General features: G+C 47.9%; 1 pseudogene; it reads left to right on the top strand.

Moving 5' to 3' along the window:
• Positions 1-18,588, top strand: part of LOC119316291 — a 34,811-nt pseudogene that overhangs the window by 4,303 nt on the left and 11,920 nt on the right.

Below are 18,588 nucleotides of genomic sequence, written 5' to 3'. Positions count from 1 at the left end.
GTCACCAGATTTAAGAGAGAGGAGCACACGCATTTTAACTATGTTGTGTGATTCGAGACTATACTAACTTGAATTACATCGTAATGAGTTCATGCTCCAATTAATTCGTCCAAAAGTCTGAATTAATGAAGAGAGGTAGGCAATATGTTTCAAAACACTCCTTCACATATAGGCTTTTTTAGTCCTTCGACCGTTAGACGTGTGATTGATGTAGACTGTAGAATATATTTTTAAATACTGTGTTGGTAGTCTTGAACTCGAGAACTAATCAACTCATCCAAAAGTCTAAGGGGTTGTTTAGTTCTCAGCCACAGTTTGCCAAGCCAAAATTTGGCAGCCACAATTTAGTTGGCATATGTTTGGTTTTTGCTACACTTTGGCTTGCCACACTTTATTGCTCCTATGGTCCACTTGTCGTAGAGACAATTTTTTTGCCAAAGTTTGACGTTCAATTTCTCAGCCACATTTGTGTGCCTTGCCACACTTTGGCTTGGCCACACTAGTCTCCAACCAAACAGTTCCTAAGCTTATAGGGAGAGGTGGTATGATATAAATATACTGCATATTCTAGCAGAAGTCATATCACACCCAAGGTGCTGGTGGCATGTTTGGTTGCTGACCTGGGCTCTATGCATGAGGAAAATCAATGTCTGGCTAATGAAATAATTTTTCATAGCTAGGCTGCCTAAGCTATTTGTGTACTGATCTCTTGAATTAGTATGGGCTGCTCAGTTTTGTTCGCCATGCATCTCGTTTTTGGATGAGTATGTGACTCACCTAGGCCACCTGGCTCAGTCTGGTCGTATGCCTAGATGACTGGGATTTTTTGTTGAAAAGGACCATCTACGCAAATGAATTGCTAAAAAGGACCACCTGCAAATCAATTTGACAAAAAGATCCCTTCGATCGTGGCGGCAGGTGCGGCAGACGACACGTGGCATCAGCCGCCACGCTGCAAGGCGGCAGCACTTTATCACCTGGCAGAATGGGATCTGGCGCCGGCGACGGAACCGCAGCGGCGTGTGGGGCCCGGCCGCCAAGGCGCATGGCGGCAGTACTGTACAGCCTGGCCCCTGCCGCCTCGTGGGCTGGCGGCAACACAATTGCTTGATCAGGCCTGATTGTAATCGATACGATTAATTAAGAAAAAGGAGGGGTTGATCACATGCATGTTGCATGCAGGTAGGCGTCGTTTTCTCTGTGAAAGCACAGAGCAACATCATTTGTTCTCTAGCGGATGTTTATATATGCATCAAAAGCATTGTCACCATTCTGATTTATGTGGCTAGCGGCTGGCCGAGCGACCAGCTCTTCCTATCGACAGAACATGCCATCTTAGCATCTTCACCCGTTGGCCCCCATAGGAGGGGCAAAAAATCGCCCCCTAGGGGCGCACCGGCGCTAAACCGAGTACTGGGGGCGTGATGCCCCCAGTCGCGGCGTCCATGGTTAGTCAAAAAAATCAAATACGGCGCAAAAACGACTCAAATTTAACGCAAACATCGGTGAGTTCGTTCAAACTTAAACATATTTTACAAAAAAAGGAAGAAACTACCGCGGGCTATCCCCGCCGTCTCCCTCGCCGCCCGCCCACGCGGTTCTACATGCCGAGGAGGCTGTAGAACCGCGTGTAGTCACCGCCATCGTCGTCGTCGTCGTTGTCGTCGCTGCCCCCGCCTACGCCTCCGCCGTCCCTACTGCATCCCTCCCCCGGTTGGCGCGGCGGGTTGGACGGTCCGGGGGCGTCGTCATCGTCGCTGTCGAGGACCACGACGCTGTGCTCGTCCTCGCGCCCACGCTTGCGGGCGGCGATCTCCTCCAGGGCCCGGCGTTGCCGGACCATCTCGTCGCGGAGGTAGTCGTCCCGCGCCCACCGCAGGGCGTCCTCGTCGGAGAAGCCGCGCCGGGCTATCTCCTCGTACTCCGCGGGGAGGCCGGGCTCCGGCTTGGGCTCGACGAGGACGAAGCGGCCGATGGGTGGGGAGGCGTTGGCGCCGATGCGGACGCCGGAGCTGCGGGTGCGCGCGCTGACCGGCGTGCCCTGGGGCTCCGGCTTGACGGGGCGGAGGCAGGGCGAGCCGCCGGACGAGGAGGAGGACCCCCCGGTCTCCATGCGCCTCGGGGTCCAGAAGCTTCCCGGCCGGCGTGAGAAGGAAGGGGGCGGGGTACTCGAGGCGCGGCGTGTTGCCGCCCTCGATGTACTCGAGGACGGCCTCCAACGTGTGCACGGGCACGCCCCACCACCGACGCCGGCCGACGGCGTTGAGCCTGCCGGAGGGCTCGACGCCGTTGGTGGCCTCGAATTGCTCGGCGTGTCGGCGGCGGAAGTAGGGCTCCCAGAGCGGGCTGTCGGGGACGTACCGTGGCCCCTCCCTCGCCGCACGCGGCAGGGACGAGCGGATGCGTGCGATCTCCGCACGCCGCACCGCGCCGGTGGGTATCGGGGGCACCGGCACGCCGCCGGCGCTGATCCTCCACGCCTCGGGTACCCGCATGTCCGGCGGGACCGAGTACTCGGCCTCGAAAAGGAGGCGAGCCTCGCTCTCGTGAAGATGGCGGCGGCCGAATCTGTTCGCCGCCGCGCCGTCGCCTGGGAAGCGCTCGACCATGGGTGCTGGAGACGGCGAGAGAGAGGAGAAGGAGGAACGACGATGGCGAGAGAGAGGCGAGGGAGGAACGACGACGAGAGAGAGTACGAGTCGCCGAGTGCTCTGGGGCGCGTCTTATATAGGCCGAGGCGCCGCCCGTGCGCGAGCCGCCGTGAGTACGCGTGGCGGGCGAGGGAGGGCGAGGGACGCGCGTCATCCGGTCTTCATTGCGCCGCCCGTGAGGCATCAATGGCGCAGCCTGACCGGCGCGGCAGTTTTGGCATTGATTCGCCGTGGGAAACGAGGCGATGAGGACGACGAAGGGCCGAGAAGAGGGTAGAGTCGCTGACGCGGCGGGCCCGCGGCTGTTTCGCGCCAAAACAGTTCGCCCCGGCACCCCCGGGCGCCCCCCAGCGCGCCGGGTTCGGCCTGGGTCCGCCGGCGCTGTTTTCGGTCCAAGCCGGCGAAAATTGGGCTCCTAGGGGCGTGATTGGGCCGATTTTTCGGCGCCGGCGTAAAAAAAACGCCTGGGGAGGCCTTTCTGGGGGCGCGGCTGGAGATGCCCTTATCGGCTGTAGCACCGACCCCGCAACAGGGCTGCCGCCAGCCCGCGAGGCGGCTGGGCCCAGACTATACAGTACTGCTGCCATGCGCCTTGGCGGCCAGGCCCCACACACCGCTGTTGTTCCGTCACCGGCGCCAAATCCCGTTCTGCCAGGCGATACAGTACTGCCGCCTTGCAGTGTGGCGGCAGGTGCCACGTGTCGCCTGCCGCACCTGCCGCCACGGCCGAGGAGGTCTTTTTTGTCAAATTGATCTGCAGGTGGTCTTTTTTAGCAATTCGTTCGCGCAGATGGTCCTTTTCGACAAAAGATCGATGGCTGGCCAGGCTAATCGCCCCTATAGTTCGTCCAGCCAGTCAACCGGAGAATTTATCAGGTCATCAACCAAATAAGGTGCATACAGTTTCCAGACACACTTGAGGCCACACAAGCAAACCAAACACAATTTAAGTTAGATTCGAACTCGAAACTATGAAACCGTAGATATTAGACCCGGTAATTTCCAACCTTAGCCATGATGGAAAAGTAATTTTGCATTCAGGTGTTTCCTTGAAATGTGACAAAATGTAGGGAATGCAAGGAATTCGAAACATGGAAACTTTCATAACAAAATAATAAATGCTTGTGCCATGTGCAAAATAACTTGTCTTCTTTTAGGGTTTCAATGCAAAACCACCTTGAATAACAAGGCTAATGTTTGGGAATGGTTTTTTGATGGTTAATGTTTGGGAGTTGATCTTATTCCAGGATTCTGAAATAAATCTAAATAAGTTACTGGTCTAGCAAAAAAATCATCAACCAATATCAACATTTTTATCCCATAGAAAAAACTATAACGAATTTATCTTCCTATTTTCGCACATTGTCCTTTTTTATGATTCTATGCGGATTATCTCCAAAGCATTCACTACATTCAAATTCACTTTTCAACACTACTACGGTGTTTATTTTAATGGTTGTAGAGAGTTTATGGTTCCATTTAGATAGCTTCCTCGTATGGGGTTCAAGTTGAGCCCGGGACAATAATTAACTAGATGATGGTTGCAATATAATTCATTGATATTTAGTTATATGGAACATTAATATTTGGATTAATTGTATGAGAACTAAATCTGAAAATATGTATGTTGACTATATTTTATTATTGTATAGTTATAAATATTTATTGAATATATGTAACATAATAGAACATGAAGAGTTTCCCATGCATGGTAGCATTTTGAGGTGGGCCTTCTCCGATGCATCACTGCATGTTAACAGAAATACATTAGTGGGGATCATCCATTTAGTTACACAGGATTATGATTCGAAGTGGAATATTTTTTTTAAATGCATACCTTTGTTTATCTTATCCTTTTTGAAATGATGTTTATCTTATCCCAAGGGTAGATACAAGTACAACTTCCCATTCCTCACCAACGATACAACCGTCTCCGTGGACGACAATTGTGTCGATCCACTGTACAAGCATGTGTTCCCGCCACAGGTTGCTCCTCGACTCTCCTTCATCAGGTTGCCTTTAAAGGTTTGTTTCTATCTTAATATTTGTAGTGCGCCTATATAGCAGGCTCACTATTTTTTGGCAATTGCGATGAGTTCTTTATTTATTTTATGTTCATAAGAATAAGGATGTCTGGAATTTTTCAGCTCAAGTAATATATTATTGTACATATGTAGGATGCGGTTTTTTTCGGACATGTATCCAAGCGAGGATTAAATCTGAGCCATCAATAAAGACTTTGAGATCTCAGGGTAATATAGTATAGAACTAAATACTACATGACATATATGAAATGTGTACACCATCAATATAACAAGGAATACTGATCTAGTATACCTCGCGGGTTGTTAGCATGCAATTATTGTGTTAGAAGTACATGCCGAGTAGTTATTCCACGCGGTAAGTCATAGCTAGAGTTTCAGTAATCAATGAGATTTAGATTTCGGAGCTAATGAAGGCACGCCTTAGTACCGGTGAAAACCTAGAATCTACTCTATGTTAGACTTCAAAATTACCATCAACTTCAACATACAAGTGAAGTGTGCACCATGACAAAATGGTTAAAGAGGACGAGACATATATGGCATTAGTAAATGGGCACTTGGATGGGGAAGCACGCGGGTCTGGTGCATGAATGCATATACACAAATGCACATGGGTGGACATGCATGCAGATGACGGCGGCCGCTCAGATTGCTGGCTAGCTGCAACCCATGATATTGGTGTCCACCTAGTTGACTACGTCACTGGAGATTGGATCCGGGACGGCGGCAGCCTCGCCACGGATTGCTGTCGCCATCAAAACATTTTGTGAGAGTTTCATCTCAACAAATATGGTGGTTCACTTCGGCGGCGAGATGCAAACTATGAATGATGTCTTGATGCAGAGGGATTGTTGTGCAGTGGCGGCGGTCATATCGCTTGTAGCTGCTGGGATCGTGGAAAAGTGGTGGTGACAACACATGAATGACCTCGATGGTGGTGCTACTTGAGCACCCGGTCTTGAGTTCCGGGGTGAAAGCCTTGGTCTGGCCCGAGTTGGGTATACCTGACAATGGCGATGTTTTCACATCGTTACCTTGTTGAAGGCATTGTTCGGAATATTCGGACTGATTCTTCAGGGTGAAAACCTAGATTCCAGCCTTCGGTGGCTGGATCCGGTGACGGTGACACTTGAATGTCACACCCTTCTTTAAGGCGTTGCTGTTGAAGAACCTTGTCGTCCCCGTGGTGTCATGAGATTGTCGGTGCAGATATGGTCATTGTTATAGTTTGTCGATCGTGATGTGATCGCTTTGGAGCTTTTTTCTTCTTTCCTCGCCTACACATAGCTTTGGTCTTGTATGACTTTGCTATTTGTTGGCGTGTTTGTGTGCGTGCGTTGATGTTGGCTGTGTGCATCCTAGCTATGCAGAGGCCGGGTGTGTGCTCATTATGTTTGTAACTTCTTGATGCTCCATTTTGAGTCAATAAAATCCATCCTTTATCGGAAAAAAATGGGCACTTGGATTACATAGTATGGTAGTACCATTGCACATCTTCTCATAAAAAAGGTACATTTACACATCAATAACAGGCATATGAGATGATAAAAACCAACATAGTGCACTCGTAAAGATTGGGTACATGAAAGCTAAATCCATTGGACATTCTATGGAACACCTGCTATCTATATCCTATTTTTTGCTGATGTTGTCTTGGTGCATTGAACAGTTAGTTTTGATCATCTCCCTAATAAGAATTTTTTGTGGTTTACTACTTTGTTGTTCATGTGTTTTTCTCCGTTTTACCCCATCTGCCTGTGAAGTTGTGCATATTGTGAGTAGGATGGTATTTTCAAATTTCAGGAATCTAACATATGGTTACTTATTTTTTTTAATTTCCCACTTTCACATACCTCCACTTTGTATGATTATGCTAGTGTTTTGAATGGATGATTTGTTAGTGTTAGTATTAAGTTGTCATATTAATGAAATTTGGAAGTATATCAAACGCAATCGATTATTTGTTATAGGTGGACTAGTTTAATCTTATGCGCTGGACATATTTTCAAAATTAAGATTTCAGATTCGTGAAATTTTTAAATACTTACCGCATTTTAGAAACAGAAATCATTTGTATGCAGTATGCACATACATAACAGAATATGAAGATAGACCTAAAGATGTTCTAGCATGGGACTTCACACTGATTAGCTTATTCAGTACACATTCTTGATTTCTGTTGGCAACCGTGAGAAATTAATGGGTGGTGCAGTTAGTAAACATGTAGTGGGGCCACATGAGGTAAGAGTAGACCGAGTAGAATCCCTCGATTCCATCCATGAATTAAAGAAAACTATAGGAAAAGAAGCGAATTAATCCAAATATACTTGATTTAGTTTCACTTACCCTAGTCAAAGCATAATGATGGTGCATTTCATCTCTTGTTTGATCAATCAGAATTCCAATAACAAGGAGATTGATCAAACGGGTTTCCTAGTAGTTTGGTATAAGAATCAATATTTCCTCGATCTTGGGAGGTACGTGTAGGAATGAAGAAAACTCGGTATAAGGGAAATGCAAAAGCATGCATACATCGTATTCGACTAAAGAGGCGGCGTGGTGCATTATACCGTTCGCGAGCTGATCCTAGCAAATGAGGTGATCGAGTGTGTTGCAGTTTGTCAACTACGTGGCCTGATGCACATTGATCGTTCAATTTAACACAAATTGAATACAGTTAGGAGATACATCACTGATCTCCAACGAATGGTTGGTCCAGATTTACACCTTGCTTGTCACCATGTCCCATAGTGTATTTTTTTACCTTTATAGCACTTTCTACATACAAATGAAAAACAAATACAATGTTGATGTAGGTTACGAGCTTAAATGCATGAACATGTGGAGATGAGTGACGATCGTTGTTGAATAGTCAACGGTTAGGAGAAGTTGTTATCTCCATAATTTCTCTATGCGGATTTGCTAATTTTCATATGAGGATGAAATAATAGTTTTTTTCCACTCATGATTGTATATGATGGTTGTTCTGAAGATAAAATATATCCATAACTTCGGATGTTGTGCTTTGGGGAGAGTTGGCGTCAATGCAAGAGCAATTGCTCACGGGGTAGTATGTGGCTAGGTTTTTTTTAAGGAACCGGCAGGAGCACTGCCTTTTTCTTTATAGAAGGGAAGGAGCAGAAAAGCGCAATTTACAGAGGGGCGAGCGGTTTTAGGGACCGCTGCAGGACTACAGAAGATTGAGAACTACCCAAAACTAGTTAGCCAATACCCGTGTTTGGGAAGCATCCTGTAAATGCCAGGTCCTGCTGAATGATAGCGTCTAGGGCGAGTGCGGCAACCTCACGGTGCGTCAGTCTTTGTCCGGTGAAAACACGCCTATTTCGCTCCTTCCAGATTGACCTAGATGATTCTCCCACTGCGCCGCCGGCGGCCCTGCTTGGACTATGTTGTCAGTGTTTTATCCCACCAGTCGGACACGTTCCCAGGCTCCGGGAGGAAGCCCGAGATTGGTACGCCCTCGTTTGTCCAGGTGTTCACCTGGTTCCAAACCGCGACCGTGAAGGGACAGTCCTTACAAAGGTGAGTTGCAGTTTCAGGCTATTGGAGGCATAGCAGGCACCTGGGGTCATGAAGCCATCCCCTCACAGCCAGTATATCCGCGGTGAGGATTCTCCCATGAAGAATGAGCCAGGCGAAGAATTTGCATTTAGGCTCAGCGTTTGCGTGCCAGACCTTCGTCGTGTCGAACCGTGCATAGGAGCCGAAGAATTGTGCGTCGTAGGCCGAAGCCACGGAATACGCCCCTGAGGTGGTTAAATTCCAGCGAATGCGGTCCTCTTGGGCAGGCTGAAGGGTTGCCTTCCCTATCTGCTCCCAGAGAGTCACAAATTCTCCTAGTTGCTGCATGGTCTAAAGTTTGGCGACCGCCTTTATCCAGTTCTCGTTCGTGAGTTCTTTGTGCACCGATCTGTTCTTTCTGGAGGTGATCTTGTAAAGCTCTAGAGCCACAAGCCTGAGGGGGGCGCTTCCGGTCCAGTTGTCCTGCCAGAAGAGGGCCTTTTGCCCATTGCCCAGCGTAATCGAGGTGCATGCGCGAAAGAGGTTCATGTCTCCTTGGTCACATGGTAACTCGGATCCCACCCGTGGCCTCTCTGGGTCAGTCCATTGCAGCCACGGCCACCGTAGACGTAGGGCGCGGCCGAATCTCTCTAGGTCCATGATTCCCAAGCCGCCCAAATGCCTGGGGCGGCAGACAGTCTTCCAGTTAACAAGCGAGTGGCCACCCGATGTCTGAGTTTGGTCCTCTTTCTGCCAGACGAAGGCCCGAATGATTTTGCCAATCTTTCGCAGGGTCCCCTTTGACAGGTTAAGGGCGGTGATGTGGAAGGTTGCCATGGCCGTGAGAACGGATTGCGCAAGAGCCACCCTCCCGGGTTTGTTGAGGAGTTTTCCTTTCCATCCAGGCAGCCTACCCGTGAATCTGTCAATGAAAGGTTGCAGATCAATCCCTCTTAGCCGGTGAAAATGCAGAGGTAGCCCCAAATAACGTCCCGGGAAGGTGGCGATCTTGGCGGGGAAGACTGATAGCACATCTTGAAGGTCAATGCCCGCACATCTAATCGGGAAGACCTCAGTCTTGGTCAAGTTTGTGACAAGTCCGCTTGCGTCTCCAAAAGTCTTCAGTATTGCCAAAATCGCGTGTAGCTCGCCTTGTCTGGGTTCGCAAAAATGCCCGCATCATCGGCGTAAAGGGATATCCTGCATCTGGCCGTCCTTGCATGAATGGGCTTTAGGATGCCTTGCCGGGAGGCAAGTTGAAGGATCTGCTGTAGCAGGTCAATGGCCAGGATGAAAAGCATAGGTGATATTGGATCGCCCTGGCAAAGGCCTTTTGCGTGGCTGAACTTTCTGTCGGGGTTTCCATTAAGAAGCACCCTTGATGAAGAAGAAGACAAGGAGAGGCAGATCCAGTCCCGCCAACGTTGTCCAAACCCCAGGCGTTGCATGACCTCGAGCAAGAAGGCCCAATTTACCGAGTCAAAAGCCTTTGAAATATCGAGCTTGAGAAAGAGGCCCGGGATGTTCCGACGATGCAGGTCCTTTATGAGGTTCTGAACATGCAGGAAGTTGTCATGGATGGAGCGTTTCTTCATGAAGGCACTTTGGCATTTGGAGACCAAACTGGGCAGTATAGGAGCGAGTCTATTTGCCAGCAGCTTGGAGAAGATCTTGGACAGGCTATGAATCAGGCTGATTGGTCTGTAGTCTCTGACCACACGGGCGTCGGCCTTCTTGGGGAGCAGTATGATGTTCGCGGAGTTAATGAGAGAATCACAGTCGCCGCGGAGGTTAGCAAGCTGAAGGATTGCATCAACAATGTCGGTTCAGATGATGTCCCAACATGCTTTGAAGAAGGCTCCAATGAACCCATCCGGGCCAGGCGCTTTTACGGAAGGGAGTGAAAAAACCGTGTCTTTTATCTCGTCCTCATTGAAAGGTGCCTCTAGTTCTGAGAGATCCTGCATGGTCATCTCCAGGTTGTCCCGATTTAAACTTGAGTTACGGGGCGTGGGAGTACCCAAGTGGTCTTGGAAGTGGGAGAGGAGCACATGTTACTTATCCTCGGCCGAGATGGCAACACCATGGTCCGTGTGTAGTGTCTGAATGTAGTTTTTTCGCCGGCGTCCATTCACCTTTGCATGGAAAAACTTTGAGTTGACGTCCCCAAGCCTGATACGCGTGAGGCGTGCTCGCTGGCGGAGCTTTATCTTTTGGAAGGATAGGAGACCAAGATATGAGAGCTTAAGCCTACGTCTGAGCCCCAGTTCTGCTGGGGAGGGGGACCTTCCCTCCTCGGTCAGGTCGAGCCGCTAGATTACCTCCTTTGCAATGTCAATCTGTGTTTTAAGCACTCCAACTCTTTCTCTTTGCCATTTCTTGAGGGCCTTTGCAGTCCTGGCCAGTTTGATGTGTACCTTGCGAACTGGGTTGGTTGACTGGACGTTTTTATTCCAGGCTGCGGCCACCGTTTCCTTGAAACCTGGGAGACGAAGCCAGAACTCCTCAAACTTGAAAGATGGACGCCGACATACCTCCGTATCCCCAAGGAGGAATAACGGGGCATGATCCGAGCAGGCCGACGAGATGGCTTGAAGGTGCGCATTGGGGAAAAACATCCCAGTCGTCCGAGTGGAAGAAATGATCTATCTTTGTGAGCACTGGATTCACTTGAGCATTTGACCAAGTGAATTTTCTGCCTGACAGTCGAATCTCTTTTAGCGGTAGGTGATTTAGCGTAGAACGGAAACTACCCATGAGGCGGTTATTGATGTTTTGGTTGTTCTTGTCAGCCGCTCTGGTGATGAGGTTGAAATCACCAAGAATGAGCCATCGTGGCTTGACAACATACTTCAGCTCTTTGAGATCGTTGATGAACAAAAGCTTCTCTTGTTCTCCCTGAGGGCCATAAACGCAAGACAGTGTCCAGTCGAGGCCCTCAGCCAGCATGGTCACGGTGGCAGAGATAGTTCTTTGCGAAGCGTGGAAGTCCAAAAGACTGAAGTAACAGTCAGAGACAGCCGTTATCATGCCCCCCCCCTAGAGCCAACAGTCGGGAGGACCTTGTAGTTTGCAGTAAAGGAGGGTCCGAGCATGCTTGTAATCAAAACATCATCGACGTGATCAAGCTTAGTCTCCTGGAGGCAAACAATTGTGGCCTTGCAATCTCGGACGAGGTCCCTCACGGCATCGCGACGGGCAGGGGCATTTAGTCCACGCACATTCCAGCATATAAGTTTGACATTAGGTTGCGCCATATGAGGAAACAATAAGCACACAGGATCTGAAAACTTGAGACAGTTGACGAGGATGCACACTGGGGTGCCGCTTTGTGAACCTGGGGACACTAAGTTGCGTACACTGGTTCTGAAGAACTCGAAAGGGGGCAGCAACGACTGAGTGGCGAACGACGACACACACGGTAGCAAAGCAGTACGTAGAGGAACTACACATTGTCAACTTCAGGTTCTTCAGTGGTGGTGGCTTTCTTCTTTTCTGGCTTGGAGTTTGCCGCCTTAACATGCTTCGTGAGAGTCTTGATTGCCGGGATGACCGGAGCAGCGAGGGGCGTGTTGAACAGTGCCGCATAGGCCGTCTGCACCCCGGCGTCCATCTCCGACTCCGAGCCGAGCAGGTTGCAGGCGCGAGCAATCAACTCCTTTTTTTTTCCAACCGGGCTCTCACCCCTTTCCATTAATTTCTCAATCAACGGAAATACATCAGTCAGTATCCAAGTTTTTGCCGACTAACCACAACCCACAAGGGGAACTAGAACCGAACTGAGAAACGCAAAAGGAGACTGAAAGGGGAAGAGCGAGCTGGTGCACCAACAGGAAACCCACTGCATGATGATCCTAGAGCGGACCATCCGCCGTGGGGCGAAAACCTGATGGCACTCACAAGCAACTGCCCGACTGAAAACGAGTTCAACGATAAGACTACTGGCTAACAGGTTTTGCCGCGGCAAAATATTACCAAAAGACGCCATAACCAGCGGGCATCAGACCCCAGTGGTAAGCCAAATCATAAAACACCAACGGAGCTCAGCTAGCCGATCTGAATCCCGTCGTTGTCGTCGAGAAGGAGTCTGCCACGAGGAAAGGATCTATCCGCCAATGCAGCAGCCGCCTGAGCCAATCTCTTCACACCCATCTGAAACTTCACCTTGTCATCTTCTTTAAGTAAACCTGCCCAATAATATAACATAAAAGAGCATGCAGTGAAAACAGCCTCCAATGGAGTGCGAGCAATATGTTTATCAAAAGTGACTTTATTTCGAAGGATCCAGATCCCCCAGCAAACAGCAGCGATAATCATCATATAGAACTTTTCCCCTCCTGGAAAAAACCTATACAGCCACGCCCAACTTTGCCACAGCAATCGGGGGCAGCAAGATGCTCCACCCGTCATTCCCAGTACGCCCCAAACTGTGCGAGCAAGTGGGCAATTAAAGAATAGATGGTTCGCTGTTTCAATATTTGTACAAAAAGAACAAGTAGGATCCCCAGGCCACTGCCTAGCCCGCATATTGTCTCTTGTAAGTACAACATTTTGAAAAAGCTGCCATAAGAAAATTTTAATTTTTAGAGGGATATAGGCCTTTCACACCCACTTATAGTTGGGGCCAGATAGGTTCTTTTCTAGCCATTCATAAACCGACTTAGTTGTAAATTTTCCTTTACTATTACATTTCCATGAGATAGTATCCGGAGAGCTAGTCAAAGTCAGCTGCCTGGCTTTCTCAACCATCCAAGTCCATTGGTCATTCAACTCTCCAAACAATCTGCGTCTAAAACCCAGATTATAGTCGTTTGCAACCTAGGAAGCAACAGTGCATTCTTGGTCATGGCAAATACTAAATAGATCTGGGAAGCGCTCACATAGAACTGTATCATCCACCCAAGGGTCATGCCAGACTCTTGCCAGGTTACCACTATTGATATTAACTTTCCTTCCAACCATATATGTGTCTTTGACTTTCATGATAGCTTTCCAACTCGGAGAATCCGAGAAACGGGTCCGTATATTAGCTACTGTTTTGTTTCTAAAGTATATGGCCCTCACAATCCGCTGCCACAGGCCATTGCCTATTTCAAGCTTCCACCACCATTTAACAAGCACACTAATGTTCTGCTTATGAAGATCCTTGATCCCCAAACCCCCAATCTTCATAGAACGACATACTCTATCCTACTTCACCATATGGTATCCATGTTTCTTGTTCTTTTTCCTCCAGAAAAATCGTCTGCGATGTTTATTCATTTTTTCAATAAAAGTTTTATTGAAAAGAAACATCGACATAAGATAAGATGGAATCCCATCCAGTCTGGACCCCAACAGAGTAAGTCTGGCTCCTAGTGATGCTGCATAAGCAATCCAGGCATCCATTTTTTTAATCATCTTACCTTCCAGGAAATCCAATTCTATGTTCTTAAGGGTAGAATATGTAACAGGGACACCCAAATATCTCATGGGCAGTGTGCCCACTTGACAATTAAACATGTCCGCATATACTAAGTCAGTCTCGTTATCCCCTCCGATAGTAAAAATCTCACTCTTGTCAAAATTGATTTTCAATCCTGACATGAGCTCAAATAGGTAAAGCAAAAGTTTGACATTGATAGCTTTATCAATGTCATGTTCAAAACATACCACAGTATCATCCGCATATTGGAGGATACCAACACCTCCGTCAATAAGATCAGCCGCCAAACCCTTAATGAGGCCGTTTTTTTGTGCTGAAAGCACCATTTTAGTCAGACATTCAGCCGCCATATTGAATAGAAAGGGGGAATGAGGGTCACCATGCCGTACCCCCTTAGCACTTTGTATATAAGGGCCGATCTCATCGTTAATCTTGACACTCACCGTGCCGTTCTTAAGGATTTGAGAGACCCACCCACACCACTTAGAGTTAAACCCACGCTTCTCATGGCAGTCAAGCAAAAAATCCCAATTAACTTTGTCATAGGCCTTTTCAAAATCAAGTTTAAGGATCACACCCACTTGCTTTTTGATATGAGTATAATGCAACACTTCTTGCAGGGAGAGAATGCCATCAACAATGTGTCTCCCTTTAATAAAAGCATTTTGCTGGACACTAAACAACTTATAGGCATATTTGCTTACTCTAATATCCATAGCTTTGGTGATGAGTTTATAGGGGCAACGAAGTAAGCAAATTGGCCTATATTGCTGGATTTTTGTAGCATCTGCCGATTTGGGTAAAAGAGTTATAATGCCGTAGTTTAGACGTTGCACGTCCAACTTGCCTTCATAAAACCACTCGAAAAGACGGAAAAGATCCGGGGCAACCACCTCCCAGCAATGTTGATAGAACTCAACAGGGATATCATCCGGACCAGGGGCCCGGTTGGATCTCATATCAAAAAGGGCTTTTTTAATCTCCTCAAGAGAAAAAGGTCGAGTTAAGTCTTCATTATCAACATATGTCATCCTCTCTTCCTGAGACCATAAGTCTGCATTGATATGGCAAAGGTTACCCGGAGCCGGCCCAAAAAGGGTTTTATAATACTCTGTGGCATGGGACAACAAGTTTTTGGTCCCTTCTATAGTCACAGATCCGTACTCAAGAGATTTCATGGAGTTTTTCCTGCGACGCCCATTAGCTACTTTATGAAAAAAGTCAGTGTTATTATCTCCTTTCAACAACCATCTCTCGTTATAGAATTGGTGCCAATGTAGCTCTTCTTCTACATACATCTCGTTGAGCTCTACTAGGATATCGAGCTTCCTAGTGTAAGCCTCCCCGCATAGCCCAGTGGACTCTTCAATCGCCTCCAACTCTTGCAACTCAAGTTTGATAAGTCTCTTCTTGATCTTATTATGCCCAAATACATTGGACCCCCAACCTTTGAAGAATTTCTTGCACCTCTTCAGTTTAATGTTTAGGACATCAATGGGGTTAATAGTATACACTGGCCTAGCCCAAATATCAGCCACTAAGGGAAGGAACTCTGGATTATTAATCCAAACATTATCAAATTTGAAGCACCTATTCCCTGGTGCTCTAGATGAGGCAACCCCACCATCCAATAGTAGGGGATTGTGGTCAGATAATTCCTTAACTAGCTTGCTCACCGAAGCGAGGGGAAATAAGTCTTCCCACTCCGGAGACATCAGCACTCTATCCAATTTTTCAAGGGTTGGGTTTTCCTACTTATTGGACCACATATAGCACCCCCAGCCATGTGAATTTCTCTTAAACCAAGAAGGTGGATAACAGAGTTAAAAACATCTGAAAAATGAGATAGGGGTGTTTTTTTGTTTTTCTCACCACTGTGGCGAATAATATTGAAGCCCCCCCCCACCAAATATGGTCTTTTAATATTATGACACAATGAGGATAATTCTGTGATGAATTCAGGTTTATGCTCATCATGAGCAGCACCATATACTATTAGAAGAGACCAACTACATTTCTTGTTTTTATCAAACAAGTCCATTTGCAGGATGTATTGTCCCTGTTTAGATCGGAGAACATCAAATTTATCTTTATTGAGGCCACACAGAATACCTCCCGACTTCCCCCTCGAGGGAACCCATTCCCAATGAAATTTCAGATATGGGTCTATCTTCCTAAAAAAGGAGTATTTATAAGATCCCTTCATAGTCTCTTGTAACCCAATAAAATCCACCTCATTGGCACATATCATGTCCGTGAGGCAAGTAGACATGCCTTTCTTACTTGCCCCCCTACAATTCCAAAAGATGCCTTTCATTTACATCGCCCAGGCTTATTTTTCACTCTGGGGGGTCTGCCAGGATCCATGGCAGCCGTACCCTCTTCTTTTTTCTTTTGACTTCTTGTCATAGGCCTAGCAGATCTTATTGGGGATATAACCACCCCTGATCGTCTGCGTTTATCTCTTTTTTTCCTGTGTTTTGATTGAACAAGGATAAATGGCTCCTCCACATTACTATTATCATCATCCCAGATTAAGGATAAAGGGACATCATTACCCAAACCATCATTTATAGTGATACTAGTATTATTTGCATCATTGTTTTTATCATTTAACAGATTTCTAGAATGCTCTAGCTCTCGAAGAACATCTATAGTAGAGAAATCATCATCAGAAATTTTAACCCCCATAAGAGCAGCGCATAGAATAATGGCATTATCAGATAGAGCAGAAAATTGGTTTTTAGAGTTGTGTATTTTCATACCTTCAGAGTCTCGTTTCTTCCTGTTGATAGCCACTTCCTCCACTCTCCCCAATTTCTGCATTTGCCTGCGTGGAACTTTTCCCTCATCAAACATAGAGTCATGGATAGGGGACCCCGATGGGGACTCAACAGTATAGGTGCTGCATTTCTTTCCCTCTTCTGTGGAACCCTCTTCAAGGGGCACAATATGAGGCAGGGAGGGCCAAACCACATAATCTGACAAGGAAGGAAACATATTCCCGTGAGTGTTTTCATCATGACAAAGGTATAATGGCGAGGGAGGAGTATGAGTAATAATCCCCCACGCACCTTTCTGACTGTTACTCTCAGACGTGGGAGACCCACCCGTTCTCTCCACCTCCAGCACCTCAAAAATTTCCCCATAGGATGTATTGCCAGTCTGAGAACCATAGTTATTTTTCCCCATCTTCATGCTCTCTAGTCATAGTTTCTATCAGCAATTCAGTGTGGTTTCCCTCCTCACTGTCCTCCTCTTCTTCACTCTCTGCAACAGCAGCAAGTCGTTGTGTTCCTTTTTCATAATTTTGGGATGAATAATTACCAACCATAGATGCACTGGTTTCTCCTTGCCCAACAGAAGAAGAAGGATATAGGTCTGTCCTTGCTTTCTTGGGGAAAGAAGGGGATGCACTACTGTCTACAGCAATAGAATATTGGCTCTTATCAGCCCCCATTGTCAACTTTTTTCAACTTCATAAAAGAAGTCATAATATTGCTCACCCAACATTCCTTCAGCTGAGGGAGGTATTTTCTTCACCTCCATGCACCCCAGCAAGATTCTAGCATATTCAGATTTGTGGATCGTGGCCTCATCCACTTCCAATGTTATCCCCACCAGCCCTCCAACATATGCAATATGTTCAGCACATCTTTTTTCAATAGGAATGTTACGAATCTTTACCCAAGCCTTTTCCATAACCCCTTTGCCCCCTATCGAAGCATACCAAGGAGTTATGCATACCACAACATCTCCCTCCTTCAGAGGCATGCGCTTCCCATAGCAGCAAGCTCTATCCACTTCGCTAGCATTGGGAAAGCGCATGACAAACTGATTAGGGCTAATAGAGCGAGTCGTGCAATGCCATTTTTTCTTTCCAAGTTTTCGGGCAAAGATGGCATTAAATTCTTGTTCTATCTCTTTCACAGACGCACATCCTTCCACAACAGTAATCACCACATTGTTTGTTTTTTCAGTATTTTGCTTAGATGCACACAGATCAGGGATATACAAAAAACCATATCCCGGAGATTGAAACCCACACATCGATGGAACACATTCCCAGGGCCTCAAAGTCTGACATAATTGAGCCATATGACCTAATTTGTTGCATTTTTCGCACCGAATGGTAGGACAGCGAGGAGAGAAGTGACCTGGGAGGTTGCAGTTGATGTAGAGTTCGCTGGTGTTCGACGTTGGGGCATATGGAGGGGGTGGCGGCGCCGCTTTGTTGGTCACTGTCGTCTCCTTGGCCGCCCCGCTCATCGCGCGCGCAGCCGCCTCCCATCTGTCCCCGACTTCACCTCCTCCAGATCTCGGCCCCCCGGACGCCGCCGGTGGTGGATCTGGTCGCTGCCAAACCATATTGCGGGTTTGATTTGGCAGCGGTGCCTTGTGCCCTTCGTTGAAGCCGCCTCGCGCCGTGTTGTCGCGCCATCCTCCGGATCTTCCCCCACTTCGATCTCCCATCGCCGCGCTTGACGAATCTCCCGCCCGCTCCGCTGCAACTACTTGAGCGAAGGAGCGACCGTCGTCGTCGACCTTGCCGCGCCACCAGCCGAAGGAATCTCTCGGGGAATATGAGGACAAACCCTAGCTCTCCCCCACAGGTGCCCGAAGAGCGGGGCGAGGTGTGCGTCTCGTGCGCTCACTATGGTAGGTGGGGGAAGAGATGTAGTTCCCCCTGCCTCGCACGCTCTAGAGAATTCTACGTCCTTAGCGCAGCTGGGGCCCTCCTGGCAGTCGATGTTCACATGCCGCCCATCCGCCATTAGCGGGCGGTGGGTGGGGCTCGAGTCCGCCTCGTCACGGTTCGGCTCGCTCGCCCGATGAACCGCACTTCTCCCATGAATCGCGTCACGTCCCGTACCGTGCGCCGTTGTTGCTGGCGACGACCACGTCGCCGGTAATCGCTCCCGAATCTTCGCGAAGTGACACGGCA

This window comes from Triticum dicoccoides, chromosome 6A, assembly GCF_002162155.2.
Source record: "Triticum dicoccoides isolate Atlit2015 ecotype Zavitan chromosome 6A, WEW_v2.0, whole genome shotgun sequence".
Taxonomy (NCBI): domain Eukaryota; kingdom Viridiplantae; phylum Streptophyta; class Magnoliopsida; order Poales; family Poaceae; genus Triticum; species Triticum dicoccoides.
This window is presented reverse-complemented; position numbering and strand designations above follow the sequence as displayed.